Genomic DNA, 14,438 nt, shown 5'->3' on the forward strand with positions numbered 1-14,438 from the left:
AACTTTAAAAAAAAAAGCATACACGAAAGTTCAACGTTTTATTTTCTTTAAATTGACGAGACACAGAGTTACTGTCTGCTTCGTTCTGGCTTCTTATCTTTTTTAGTATTTATTTTGGTTTCATTTTTGTTTTTGATTTATTTTGCCATGCAGGTTTTGGCATAAGAAGTAAAACCGTTGCTTATGGCTGAGGATAGTGTGTGTGTGTGGGGGGGGGGGGGGGGGGGGGGTAGAGATGAAATAGATGCATGTTTGCTGTCCACATATATACTTTCTAGCTTCTTTAGTTTGCACAAAATACCTAAGCTCGGAAATCGTTAAATTGCTTACTCCTTCCCTTCTGAAAGTAAATGAAAAACACCCTGTATTAGTAGTGATATGTTATATAAAGTATATCTCTTTCCTTTTTCCTCCTTCTCTCTGCCACTCCTGTCTCCCTCACTCGTTCTCTGCGGTTTTGCTGGCACTGCCCAGTATATCTCAGCCAAGTCACACATTTTAAAGACGTTGCTTTTCAGAGTAAATCTCCCTCTCCTGTATTCCCAGATTTTTTTCATTTTCCTTAGTACGCGCTCTCTTCCTACTATACCACACTCAACATTTTAACCCATTCTGCACTGGAGGTTGTAGCTGTACATAACGGCAGTGACTTTTTTCCTCTCTTCTTCTTTCATTTTATGCTTATTTGTTTATTTTTTAAATTTTGATACATTTTGGTCCAGGTCTGCATACTTTGAGTTTTGACTTTTTTATGTATTTTTCCCCCCAGATTTTACAGGTAGTCACTTTCTTATTTAATGTATTCACTTATTTCCAATTCATTTTTTTCATCACAGAAGTTTTACTTTTTTTCCGCTTATGTAAAGACATATAAACTTAGTATTTTTCTATCTTTCTATCTATCTATCGATCTATCTATCTATATTTTTCCTGATTATTTTTTCACTTTTTTTTACATTTATATAAGCTATTTTATATACGTAATTAAGTTTTTATTAATTTATTTTACCACATTTCCTTTTATCTCACGGTCCCTGTCCTCTCCTATTTTCATATTTGCTTTGTATTAACACCTACATTGAATCACCTGTTAACTCTTTCTTGCCTACTTTTATGTTTTTGTTTCTTAATTTTAACCTGTATATCCGTATTCACAATGTTTTTCCTAGGTGGATTTTTCTCATATTTCCTTTCAGTTCACAGTTCAGTTTTTATTCTTTTTGCACAGCTCATTCTGTTTCGGACTACCTTATTTGTTCCTTTCATCTTTGTTTCTTATTTGTAGTTGACAGTCTAGCTTTACCTGCTTTATACATTGCTGACTCCGTCACATTGGTCATTTACTTTTGCTACTATGTTGTAGAGAGAACTTTTCTTTTTTACTAATATTTGCCATCACGGTTTTCTTTTTTAAACTTTGTTTATGTTTTTACTTTTTATTTTGTAAGTTGCTTAGTTTCATTGTATCCCATTTCTCTCGATGCAGTATTTCAGCTGATTTGCTTTTTAATGAATGATTTGATGACTGTTAATTATCTCCTAACTCTAGGAATTTTCTCATACCACAAGCTGACTTCTCATTGTCCACTCCCCACACCCTTATTATTAACATGTTTTCCTTCCTTTTCACTTTCACCCTCCAATTGACTACTCATCCACAAAGTATACCCTTCCTGCTCTATTTTGTAACAGAGACGCACATTTCCAGGTTTCATAACATGGGCTGTGATATTCAGAACCAGAAAATAAGTTTTATCTCAACGAGCTGAATTAACATTTGCTTTATTAATCACCCTTGTCCTGAGCTAATAAACTGCCATAAATCTAACCACAAACTTATATTCACCTCTTGCCAAACAGATCTATTATCGTATCGACAAGAATTGCAATGAATATACAATTTTTATATCCTAATTAATATAACTTTAGAATCACGCATGTAACATATGGTATGACCATAATGCATATACAATCTTTGTATTAAGAGCAGATTCCTACCAATAGCAAGCCGTTTTTGCTTTTATATATATATATATATATATATATATATATATATATATATATACTGGTGTGTGTGTGTGTGTGTGTGTGTAATTTCACTTATACTCCACATAGCAGTACTAAGTAATATTTAGAATATACACTTGAATATGTAACATATCAGCTCGATTAAGATATCAGTTCACAATCTCCTTCCTAAAGACATTCTGCCATGGTTTTACATTAATGTTTTTACAAATAATTAACAATACATAGATATGTCAAATGTGTAGTCCTCATATAACGTCTTTCCAGAAGTATTGTACATACTTTAAGGGAACCTTCTCAATGTCTAAATTTTCATGTACATCAATGCGATAGATGCTTTGAAGCCTATATAAGATATTGCAACATACACCAATGCATTTCCATTTATACCATAAACATACATTGGCTCTGTAGCATTAGGAAATACCAGCACACAAAAAAGCCATTTGGTCACCAGTACAATGGAATTTCTTTTTATTATGTACATTATAGGGTGTGACCATCTCCAATCATTCTCAATACCTCATGAAGAATACGTGTATTTTACACCACTCCAGAAATCCAAGATAATGACTTCAGATTAGTAAGCTTACAATCAGCATGTAATGGACAAAACGAGGGCTTACAATCAGATTAAAGCAGGGACCCTTAGAAGTGATGGAGAGACTTATTGGGAGATTTGAGAAAATAATGACAGTTTCTATGTAAATGGGAATAACAACTTAGTTCTAAAGCTAATCTTTCTTTATTGCCTCTAGAACAGAATATGTGGAAGATTTTTTTTATGGATATATTTGAATAGGTCAAATAAATTAAAATACATTATAGAGCTAACAATGAGAGAAATTGGCCATAAACATAATGTTATGACTTTATTTTTTTAAGATTTTTTTCTGCTTAATTGTACATATATATATATATATATATATATATATATATATATTTTGATATGTGTGTGTGTGTATGTATGTATATATATATATATATATATATATTCCATTGAAGACTGATATCATTTCTAGAATTATATTCATCCGATACAGCTCTCTATCTCATGCCGTTCATAATATTTCTCGTTCTATGGCTAATTTAACACTTCTTAGCCATATCTCAAGGTGGTCGATGTGGTGGTACAGTAGCATGCCGTAACCATGCACAGGCCTCATATTGAACAAGTACTTTTTATAAATTTGTCAATCACGGAAGCGGATTACTTTTAATGGATGGACCTAAATTACACTAGAAGCAGTTCAGCGAACCAGATAAACTTGTGGATGTTTAATTGAGGCACACACAGAGATAGATAGATAGATAGATAGACCATTAGATAGATAGATATATTGATACTGTAGAGATAGATAGAGAGATAGATTGACTGACGTCACAGCAGGATTTTATTAATAAAGATATGTTTGTATATGTATCATATATATATATATATATATATATAAAAAATAATAATATATGTATGTCTATATATATATATATATATATATATATAGCATTATATATATATATTTATATATAACAAAAATATATATATATATATATATATATATTGTATATATCATAAATATATATATATAAATATATATATATATTATTTTTTTAAATCTTGTTTTGATCCTACATTTTGCATAAGGAAAAAAGCTTGAGGCTGCTGGGCCTTGAAGCAGAACCTTTACTAGAATGCCCCCTAAATATCATGGTCTATTGTAAGATAAATCTGTCTACAGTTATTACATTACGGTACAATTATCATGCCATCACACCTCTGCAGTCCGGTGCAGAGTCCTCCCAGGCACCAGAATTTGCACCCGATTGCATCAGTGTACCTTCTAAGACTACTACACTGTGAAAAAAGAGCACAATGAAAAGTCCATGCATTTCACGTGTCACTCTCTGTCAGCTCTGCATCAGGCCACTTAAATGTGTCACACAGAAAAAAAGTAATTAATCGACAAGCAATGTATCATTAGACATATACTATTCTATATACCGACACTTTCACATAATTTCATGTAAAAATCACGTATTGGTATATGCAGAATGCAATCACTCCTTTCCCTGCAGTATCAGTTGCAGACACTGATTGATGGTGCCCTAGTTTTAATGGAACAAGTTCAAACACATTAGATATAACCCAAAGTCTAATTAGTTCCTCATTAAGCAGGCCTTAACTGATCTTTTAATTTGCAAATATTTATGAATCTTGTGAATAATGGGAATCAAAATAGCTCTCTCTCTGTGTAGGCAATGTGTGAACAGGAAGGTGAGGGCCCAGTCCATGCCGTTTTAGTGCTGACGCAAAGGGAGCCTTGTGTCCATCTTGTCATAATGCAGAAGATTTGTGCTGACAACCCTTACACTTTCTGAAGAGAGCGACATATAGAGTCTATGAGCTGATATCAAGGGAAGGAATATTGTATATACCATGGCTTGTCTGCAAAGCTTACATTCTATTATGTACTGAGTCTACACACTGCAGTACAGAAGAAGGAGATGAGCACTTAAGTGACACTTTCTATGACCTCTATGTTCAGCTTAATAGTCTGATTCAATTTCTGTTTTGTATTAACATTGTTTCTGTAAAAATTAGAACATCACGAGTTTTCCCCCACAGGCTCCCGCTTCTAAAGAAATTCCATCAGAAGCACAAATGTACTTTCTATTACTGCTCCCAAGTCAAATACAGCATACTCATGTATTCTGCAATGCTGTATTTCCATTCATATAGCGTGGCATATAGGAAGATGGTACATGGAGCAATAGGAGAAGATACAGATAAATTATATGGAGTAATAGGAGGAGATATAGGGCGATGTATTATGAATTAATAGGAGAGGATATATGGAGTAATAGGAGGAGATATAGGAGAAGTTATATGGAGTAATAGGAGGAGGTATAATGAGCAGTTATATGGATTAATAGGAGAGTGTATGTGGCGTAATTGGAGAATATATAGAGAAAAGTTATATGGAGTAATTTGAGGACATATACGGAGAGGTTATATGGAGTAATAATAGGAGGAAAAATTTGAGAAGTTATATGGAGTAATAGGAGAAGATATAGGAGAGGATATATGGAGTAATAGGATATATAGGAGCGGTTATATGAAGTAAGAGGATGAGATATAAGTAGAGCTTGTATGGAGTAACAGCAGAAGATATAGGAAGAAGTTATATGGATTAATAGGAGGAGATATTGAAGATTATATATGAAGTAATAAGAGAATATAGGAGTAGTTATATGGAGTAATATAAGGATATATAGGTAGTGGATAAATGGAGTAATAGGAGGAGATATAAGAACGGATATGGAGTAACAGAAGGATATATAGGGAGAGGATATATGGAGTAACAGAATGAGATATAGGAGAGGCTATATGGATTAATAAAAGTAAATATAGGAGAGATTATATTGAGTAAAAGGAGAAATATAGAAGTGATATAAAGTAGTAGTAGGAGATATATGGAGTAATAGGAAGAGATATAGGGGAGGTTGTATATAGTAGTAAGAGGAGATATAGGAGAGGTTATATGGAATAATAGGAGGAGATATAGGAGAGGTTATATGGAGTAATAGGAGGAGATATAGGAGAGGTTATATGGAGTAATAGGAGAAGATATAGGAGAGGATATATGAAGTAATAGGAGGAGATATAGGAGAGGTTATATGAAGTAATAGGAGATATAGGAGAGGTTATATGGAGTAATAGGAGAAGATATAGGAGAGGATATATGAAGTAATAGGAGGAGATATAGGAGAGGTTATATGAAGTAATAGGAGGAGATATAGGAGAGGTTATATGGAGTAATAGGAGGAGATATAGGAGAGGTTATATGGAGTAATAGGAGGATATATAGGAGAGGTTATATGGAGTAATAGGAGAAGATATAGGAGAGACTATATAGAGTAATAGGAGGAGATATAGGAGAGGATATACGGAGTAATAGGAGTAGATATTCTTTCTTATTCTAGCGATCAGTGGGTTCTCAGCACTCGGACCCCCACCGATCAAAACCTTTGATATTTCACGTTATCATATCAAAACTTATTTCACAGTACACGGACAATTTCAATTCCCTTGTGTTTCCCTCCTCTGTGCCAGCTGAAGAATTCAAATGCCATTAATATAAACTTTATTCTGTGACCTTGGTGGTGGGTACTGTTATAATGTACTGAGAAATATCACAGGACACTCTCCTCTCTGTCATTACAGAATACAGGTGCTTATTTTCTATCTCTATTCTCCATGACTACTTTAGCCATTTGCATATATTGCCTTCAGAGTGATATGTGCGTATGGATGTAGCAGGGTTAACACACATCCTTTATGAGACGTGTTATCTAAACTAAATGCATTAAGCAATTGCTTTTCAATGACTTTTGTTTCAAGATAACGCAATGCGTTAAGAGTGTGTGTTACCCCTGTTACACCTGTATGTTAGGAAATCACTTCATAATACAATCCCCTGGTGTATTAGGAAAAGGTTACAAGTGAAAGTCTTTGATCAGTGTGTTCTTGTACTGATCATTGACATATCTTCACTATAAGTTCTGACATTCCTGTGCTGAAAATCTTAAGGATAATGCAGGCTTTCATTAAGTAGTCTACAGTACCTAGAATATACAGCCCAGCATAATGTACCAACGACTGTGTACCCTGAAAGGATTATTTGAATTGAGTTTTCTGCAGTGCTACCTGGTGGTCATTGATGGTAGTGATCTTTGATTGTCTGCATTTTATTGTAAGTAATCTCTGCACAGGGTGCAACACTGTGAACCACAAACCTTCCTTTTTGGGGACCTTAGTGTGGCTACCATTAGTCACCACATATAAAATGCCTAAAAGTTTAGCTATCTGCCAAGGGCATTAAAAGAATTGCCATGATCTATGCTAAGCTCCCAAATACAGCTGCTGAGTGGAGGTGGTTGTGATAGTTTCCCCAACAAAGCCACCTGGTAGAAATTCAGTGATGTTACACTGCCATTATTATTCTACGAATGTGCCGTGACCTGCCTAAATTATAGTTGTCCCATTAAAAAAATATTGTATATTTTCAAACCAGCACCTTGATCTAAATACTTTTGTAATTGGTTGTAGTTTATTGTCATGTAACATATGGTGTTCAATTAAGGCCTCATGCACACGACAGTATTTTTTCACTGTCCGCAAAACGGGGTTCCGTTGGTGTGTGATCCGTGACCGTTTTTTCGTCCGTGGGTCTTCCTTGATTTTTGGAGGATCCACGGACATGAAAAAAAAGTTGTTTTGGTGTCCGCCTGGCCGTTCGGAGCCAAACGGATCTGTCCTGAATTACAATGCAAGTCAATGGGGACGGATCCGTTTGACGTTGACACAATATGGTGCAATTGCAAACTGATCCGTCCCCATTGACTTTCTAAACTGTTTTTATTAAGTTTTCAAATATTTAAAGAATAAACATACAAACAAAGGCAGTGTCGCACTGCTACTATTGGTATCCATTCTTACAAATGCAAAGTAATTTAACAGTTGTAGTGTCCATGAACATACAGAGGCTGACAAAAACCCAACTAAGCTGTCAGTATTAGCCGTCCGCCTCCGTGGGATACAATAGCCGCCATCCCCGAGAGAGCCTTAATATTATAGACTGATATGATCCCCAGTGGGCTCCCGGGGTAGATGCCCTGATATTGTCTCATTCCTATTGTACCCTGTAGTAGTGAATTAGAGAACGACACAGACAAATAAAGAAAAGACTAGAACAAAAACGGAGATGCTCGGGACTGTTTGGGCTCAATGATCCCCCCCCCCCAATCAGGATAGTAGAACCGGTTCTTCGCCAGCTGTCATCTGTTGCAGAAACCATGTGGTCCCCGAAAAGCATTTGTGTATGGCCTTACGGATATGTAACGGCAGTATATTAATAAAGCTTTCCCACACCTGAAAGAAATGTTCTACTTTTTTGTCTTTTTGGTGTGACGCCTCCACCCAGTCCATGCGCATGATATAAGATAGTTTCTCCAAGAATAATTTAAAAGGGGGAATTGTGGGCTGTAGCCAGACTTGCAAAATTGCCTTGGTGCCCGCCGCTGCCACAAAGTGTAGCAGTTTCCTACATCCCGGGGTGCAGTTGTATTTGTCCTTATCCACATAACCGAACAGCGCCCAAAGTGGGTCGCGTGGGGTAAAATTGGTCAAGTGTGCGTTAGTGAAGGTGATGACTCTGTCCCAGAACTTTCTTATCATTGGACAGTCCCATAGACAATGGTAAAGTCCAGCGTCCAAAGTCCCGCATTTAAAGCAATTGGTGGTGTCATATATACCCATTCTAAACCCCCTTCTCGGAGTCAGATATGATCTATGACAGATTTGTAGGATCATCTCTGTGTATCTTGCTACAGGTAAATGTTTGTATGAGAATTCCAGTGCCCGGAGTATCACTGATGGGGTGGCTTGTGGTACCTCTGTCTGCCATCTAGTCATGGGAACTGTGGATGTGGAATAGTCAATTGGTACATGGAGGAATTTGTAATTTGTTGAAATTTGTTTCTTCCCCTCATTGGGATTCGAGAACCATTTTTTAAAGTATGGACTCCACTCACGTTCCGTCAAGGTGGAAATCACTTCATTGATATAGCTTTTTGCTTGTAAGTATGGGAAAAAGGGAAAAACTATGTGTGGGTATTCCTTCTGCAAGTCCTGGAGTGGTTTAACCATTCGTATTTGCGTGCTTATAAGTTTGTCAATGTTGGTGATGCCTTGCGATTGCCAGCGTTTGAACGTTGAGTGGGAAGATCCGTTCTGAAATGAGGGGTTCCTTACTAGTGTCAGATGCACCGAAAATGATGCATGTAATTTACACAGAACTCTTGCCCTGCACCATGCCCGCCATGTTGTCATGAGGAGAGGATTCGTTTTTACCATTTGGGGGAGATTTCCGAATGAGATATGCAGTAGGTTCGGTAGTGCTATATGTGGAATAAAGGCTTGGTCCAGCGTAACCAAAGTGTATTTCGACGTAGAGTGTAGCCAGTCTCGTACCACTCTCATCAGAGCCGCAATATTGTATAATCTAATATTAGGAAAGTTTAGGCCCCCATTTAATTTTGGTTGTTGTAGTATGTGCCAAGCTATTCTAGGGCGCCTCCCATTCCAGACAAACATCCTATATAGATAGTTTATCCTTTTTTCGTCTTTAGGCCTAAGGCAGATGGGCAGCATTTGGAGGATATACAATAGCCTGGGAAACTCTGACATTCCCCATTGACTTTCAATGTAGTCAGGAGTCCCCATTGACATTCCCCATTGACTTTCCCTGTAGTCAGGAGTCCCTTTTATACCATCGGATTGGAGTTTTCTCCAATCCGATGGTATATTTTAACTTGAAGCGTCCCCATCAACATGGGAACGCCTCTATGTTAGAATATACTGTCGGATATGAGTCACTTCGTGAAAACTCATATCCGACAGTATATTCTAACACAGAGGCGTTCCCATGGTGATGGGGACGCTTCTAGTTAGAATATACTACAAACTGTGTACATGACTGCCCCCTACTGCCTGGCAGCACCCGATCTCTTACAGGGGGCCGTGATCAGCACAATTAACCCCTCAGGTGCAGCACCTGAAGGGGTTAATTGTGCGTATCATAGCCCCCTGTAAGAGATCAGGGCTGCCAGGCATCAGGGGGCAGACCCCCCCTTCCTCCCCAGACGCTACTGCAGTCCTGGTTGCCATGGTTACTTAGCAATAGTAGAAGCATCATACTTACCTGCTGGCTGCTGCGATGTCTGTGTCCGGCCGGGCGCTCCTCCTACTGGTAAGTGACAGGTCTGTGCAGCGCATTGCTAAATGAACTGTCACTTACCAGCAGGAGGAGCTCCCGGCCGGACATAGACATCTCAGCAGCCAGCAGGTAAGTATGATGCTTCTACTATTGCTAAGTAACCATGGCAACCAGGACTGCAGTAGCATCCTGGTTGCCATGGTTACCGATCGGAGCCCCAGCGATTAAACTGGGACTCTGATCGGAACTCCGCTGCCACCAATGATTGGGGGGGCGCACACTGCCACCAATGTTCTTATTACAATAGAGGGAGGGAGGGGGGCCGGGGGAGGCCGCACACTGCCACCAATGTTCTTATTACAATAGAGGGAGGAAGGGGGGGCGCACTGTGCCACCAATGTTATGATTACAATGGAGGGAGGGGGGGGCCACACTGGCCACCAATTAAATTTAAACTGGGGAGGGAGGGGGGTCTGCCCCCTGCTGCCTGGCAGCCCCGGATTTCTTACAGGGGTTATGATACGCACAATTAACCCCTTCAGGTGCGGCACCTGAGGGGTTAATTGTACGGATCACAGCCCCCTGTAAGAGATCGGGTGCTGCCAGGCAGCAGGGGGCAGTCATGTATATTCTAACTAGAAGCACCCCCATCACTATGGGAACGCCTCTGTGTTAGAATATACTGTCGGATCTGAGTTTTCACGAAGTGAAAACTCAGCTCTGAAAAAGCTTTTATGCAGACGGATCTTCGGATCCGTCTGTATGAAAGTAACCTACGGCCACGGATCACGGACACGGATGCCAATCTTGTGTGCATCTGTGTTCTTTCACGGACCCATTGACTTGAATGGGTCCGTGAACCGTTGTCCATCAAAAAAATAGGACAGGTCATATTTTTTTGACGGACAGGATACACGGATCACGGAGGCGGATGACAAACGGTGCATTTTCCGAGTTTTCAACGGACCCATTGGAACTCAATGGGTCCGCAGAAAATCCCGGAAAACGGAACAACGGCCACATGTGCATGAGGCCTAAGGCTACTTTCACATTTGCGTTTTAGGCGGATCAGTCATGGATGTGCAAAACGGATCCGTTACAATAATACAACCGCATGCATCCGTCATGAACGGATCAGTTTGTATTATCTATAACATAGCCAAGACAGATCCGTCATGAACTTCATTGAAAGTCAATGTAGCATGGATCTATTTTCTATTATGCCAGATTGTGTCAGAGAAAACGGATCCGTCTCCATTGACTTACATTGTAAGTCAGGACGGATCCGTTTGGCTCAGTTTCAGCAAGCGGATAGCAAAACGCTGCAGGCAGGGTTTTGGTGTCCCCCTCCAGAGTGGAATGGAGGCTGATCGGAGGCAAACTGATGCATTCTGAGCGGATCCATATCCTTTCAGAATGCATTAGGGCAAAACTGATCCGTTTTTGGACCGCTTGTGAGAGCCCTGAACGGATCTCACAAACGGAAACCAAAACGCCAGTGTGAAAGTAGACTTAGGCTACTTTCACACTAGCGCTTGATCGGATCCGTTCTGAACGGATCCGATCATATTAATGCAGACGGAGGCTCCGTTCAGTACGGCTCCGTCTGCATTAATAACTTAGAAAATTTTCGAAGTGCGCAAGATGCCTGAGCGGATCCGTTCAGACTTTAAATGTTCAGACTTTAAATGTAAAGTTAATGGGGGACGGATCCGCTTGAAGTGTGACATACATAATTTAAGTATATATTTATATAATTTAGATTTTTTTTCTGTAAACAGCACCACCCTTATTGATGGTCTTGTCTGGTATTGCAGCTTAGCCCCATTTCCTTGAAGCAATACAAAACATAGCAAATGGAGTGGAGGTGTGCTTTTTTCTTAAGAGAGAGAAAACCAGACCTTTTTTTCTATTCTCATACAATCCATTTAAATATTGATTTTGGCAGCAGACAGTCGCCTCTGGGGCAAACCTAAGACAAAGTTATACACGAACATTGATTTTAATGAGTCTGTGTATAAAGCTTCATCAGTGTTAAACAAATCATCATAGAATGTGCTATTAATTTATGAAATACAACTTGCATGGAGCAAGTGAAAGGTTTTATGGTTAGGTTTCTTCCTCTTTTTTATGTACATTCATCTTTTAATAATTTTCTTTCTACGGTATCTTGACTTGTCTTGATATTTTTGATTATGCTGGCTTTTCGTTTTTTGGGTAAGATTTATGTTTACATCCTCAATATCTTGCATATTGCAGACCATATAGTCTCCATGTCACCTCAGATGACTGTATGAGTTCTCCAGTTACTGAGCATATCTGACCTGTAATCCTAGTCTGCTGCTACCTTTAGGGTACATCCTCATGGGGCGCATACGCTGCAGAGGTTCCATCGCAGAACATGTTACAGTATAAGCGATGGGGGGGGGGGGGGGGGGGAGTGCAACAAATAAACAAATCTTTTTCGCACATGGTGTAAAAAATCTGTGCAAAAATTTACCTGCAGTGAGGATTTTTATAACCGCAGCCTGGCAATTTACAGGGCAAATTTCCACCGTGAATATTTCACTTTTCAATTTATAGATCTACAATCTGCAAAAAATTCTTCACCTTTTTTTTTTTTGTCTGTCCATTTCATGTTCCGCCCGTATGTACCCTTGCAAAAACTACTGTATGTAGGGTGATTAACTCTTTATTTCTAGTATGACTAACTTAGCTTATCCTCGGGTTATATATTTCCCTTCTTTCCTGTAACCGATCGCCCTACAACGCCATCACTTCATCTACCTCTGTACCACAGTTGCCCATATTCTTCTTTACATCCATTTCTCCCTAAGCTTTCTCTCCTTTTTTTTTTTTTTTTTTTTTTTTTTTTTTTTCTGTCTCTGGCAGGGTTGGAAAGGTTTGGGGAAGAGGGGAGGGTTACCACGGTAACAGACGGTGCTACCCTGGCATGGTGTCACCCTGGCACACATGGCAAATGGTGTGAGCCTGCTGCTGACGTGAGCAGAATCCCCTCCAGAGGGCAGAGAGAGAGAGAGGTAGAATTGCTAAATAGAGACGAGACAAAGAGGGAAAACGGGAATATTTTTGTGCAGAATTAAACTTTTATAGTAATGTTAAACTTAGATGTGAATCTCCTCGGTAAGACCATCAAACCCTGTCTCCTCAATGTAGGACACAAGATTTAGTTGCCTTCATTTTCTTTCGTATGATTTTCACATGCTAGTAATTGAGATGACCAATGAATTTATGAAAAGTGCATGTGTATAGTGATGGCTGCCATGAATCTTGAGGCTCTTCCCCATAGGACAGCACTGTAGCTTTGAGTGATATGGTAGAAATTCTATATTGTTATGATAGCAAATCGCTTCCCATACACTGGGTTAAATGCTAACTTTTCTGGTGTTGTTTCTGAATCATTAGGACTGCAGGAAGGCAACACCAGAAGCATCAGACACTTCCGTTCTATGACTCTAGGCGCAATGAAATGGAAGTATTATTGCAATATAGATGCAATAAATATATATTCATGTGCCCTACATTTAATTTATGCACTTATATAGCACTACTATATACCGCAGTGCTTTGCAGACATTAGCATCGCTCTGTTCCCCATGAGAATCTAAGTTCCCTATCAGTATGTCTTTGGAGTGTGGGAGGAATTTTCCTCACCTGTAGCGCCCCCTGCTGCATTCAGTGATGGACAGTGATCTCATTGAGAAACAGGTGAAGCAGCCCAGACACCTTTTATGCATTCACCCTCGCTTCTAAATTCATAAACACATATATCTGTATCTCACTCTAGACAGCCGAAAAAGGAAATTGTGGGGGCATTGCATACCATATGTATCTCTGGGGCTGTATGTGAGGGACAGGGGAGGAAGGGTTAGTTGACACGATCTAATTGCAGTGCTTTCTGGTAGATGCAAGTGCTTAATGAGCTGCCGCCTGCCCACTGGAAGGTCAATCAGTCCTCCAGATATTTGAGTAAGAGAGTTTATTTTTTATTTTTGATATGTCATAGAGACATATCAGAAGTGATGACCGGCGGGGGTCTCTGCTCATCGTTAGAATGAGGGGTCAGAAGCGATCAGCCATCTCTTTGCCACTGAGCGCGGGACTGTAGACAAACTCATAGACTTTCTGTTGAGTTCGTCTACAGTCTGGCGCTCAGCATCAAGGAGAAGCTGCATTCAGCTGAGCACTTCTGACCCCTCGTTGTAGCGATTGGTCGGGGTCTCAGAGCTGGGATCCCCGCCGATCACCACTTCTGATCAAAAATGTAAAATAAGTATACTTACTCTTTAAACTTGTGGAATAACCTCTTTAACTGTGGTCTATACTGTACTTCCAAGAGTGGAGGGACCAGATCTGCAGAGAGGCGGCCATGTGTTCTCTATCACTCTCCGTTGACTTGAACTGAATGGTAGAAACAGCCAAGTGTGGATGCAACTGCTGAGGGACAGCACATCTCATCACGCGCTGTATATAACTAAGCCCCTTAAACTCCTTTAGGACATCATCTATATAAAATCTGTGCAGATGCACCCACTAAAAGGCCTTTGAATTACTCAACAGGGACCGTAAGGAAATAAATGCATTTTTTAAGCAAATAGTAAGTGCTTCCTCTCA

At 39.3% G+C, this 14,438-nt stretch overlaps 1 protein-coding gene across 4 annotated transcripts in view; it reads right to left on the minus strand.

The window, feature by feature from the left end:
- NFIX (nuclear factor I X) overlaps positions 1-14,438 on the minus strand; it is a 161,512-nt gene that overhangs the window by 79,857 nt on the left and 67,217 nt on the right. The gene's annotated exons all lie outside the window — the stretch shown is intronic.

The sequence above is a fragment of the Bufo gargarizans genome, chromosome 2, assembly GCF_014858855.1.
Source record: "Bufo gargarizans isolate SCDJY-AF-19 chromosome 2, ASM1485885v1, whole genome shotgun sequence".
Lineage (NCBI taxonomy): Eukaryota > Metazoa > Chordata > Amphibia > Anura > Bufonidae > Bufo > Bufo gargarizans.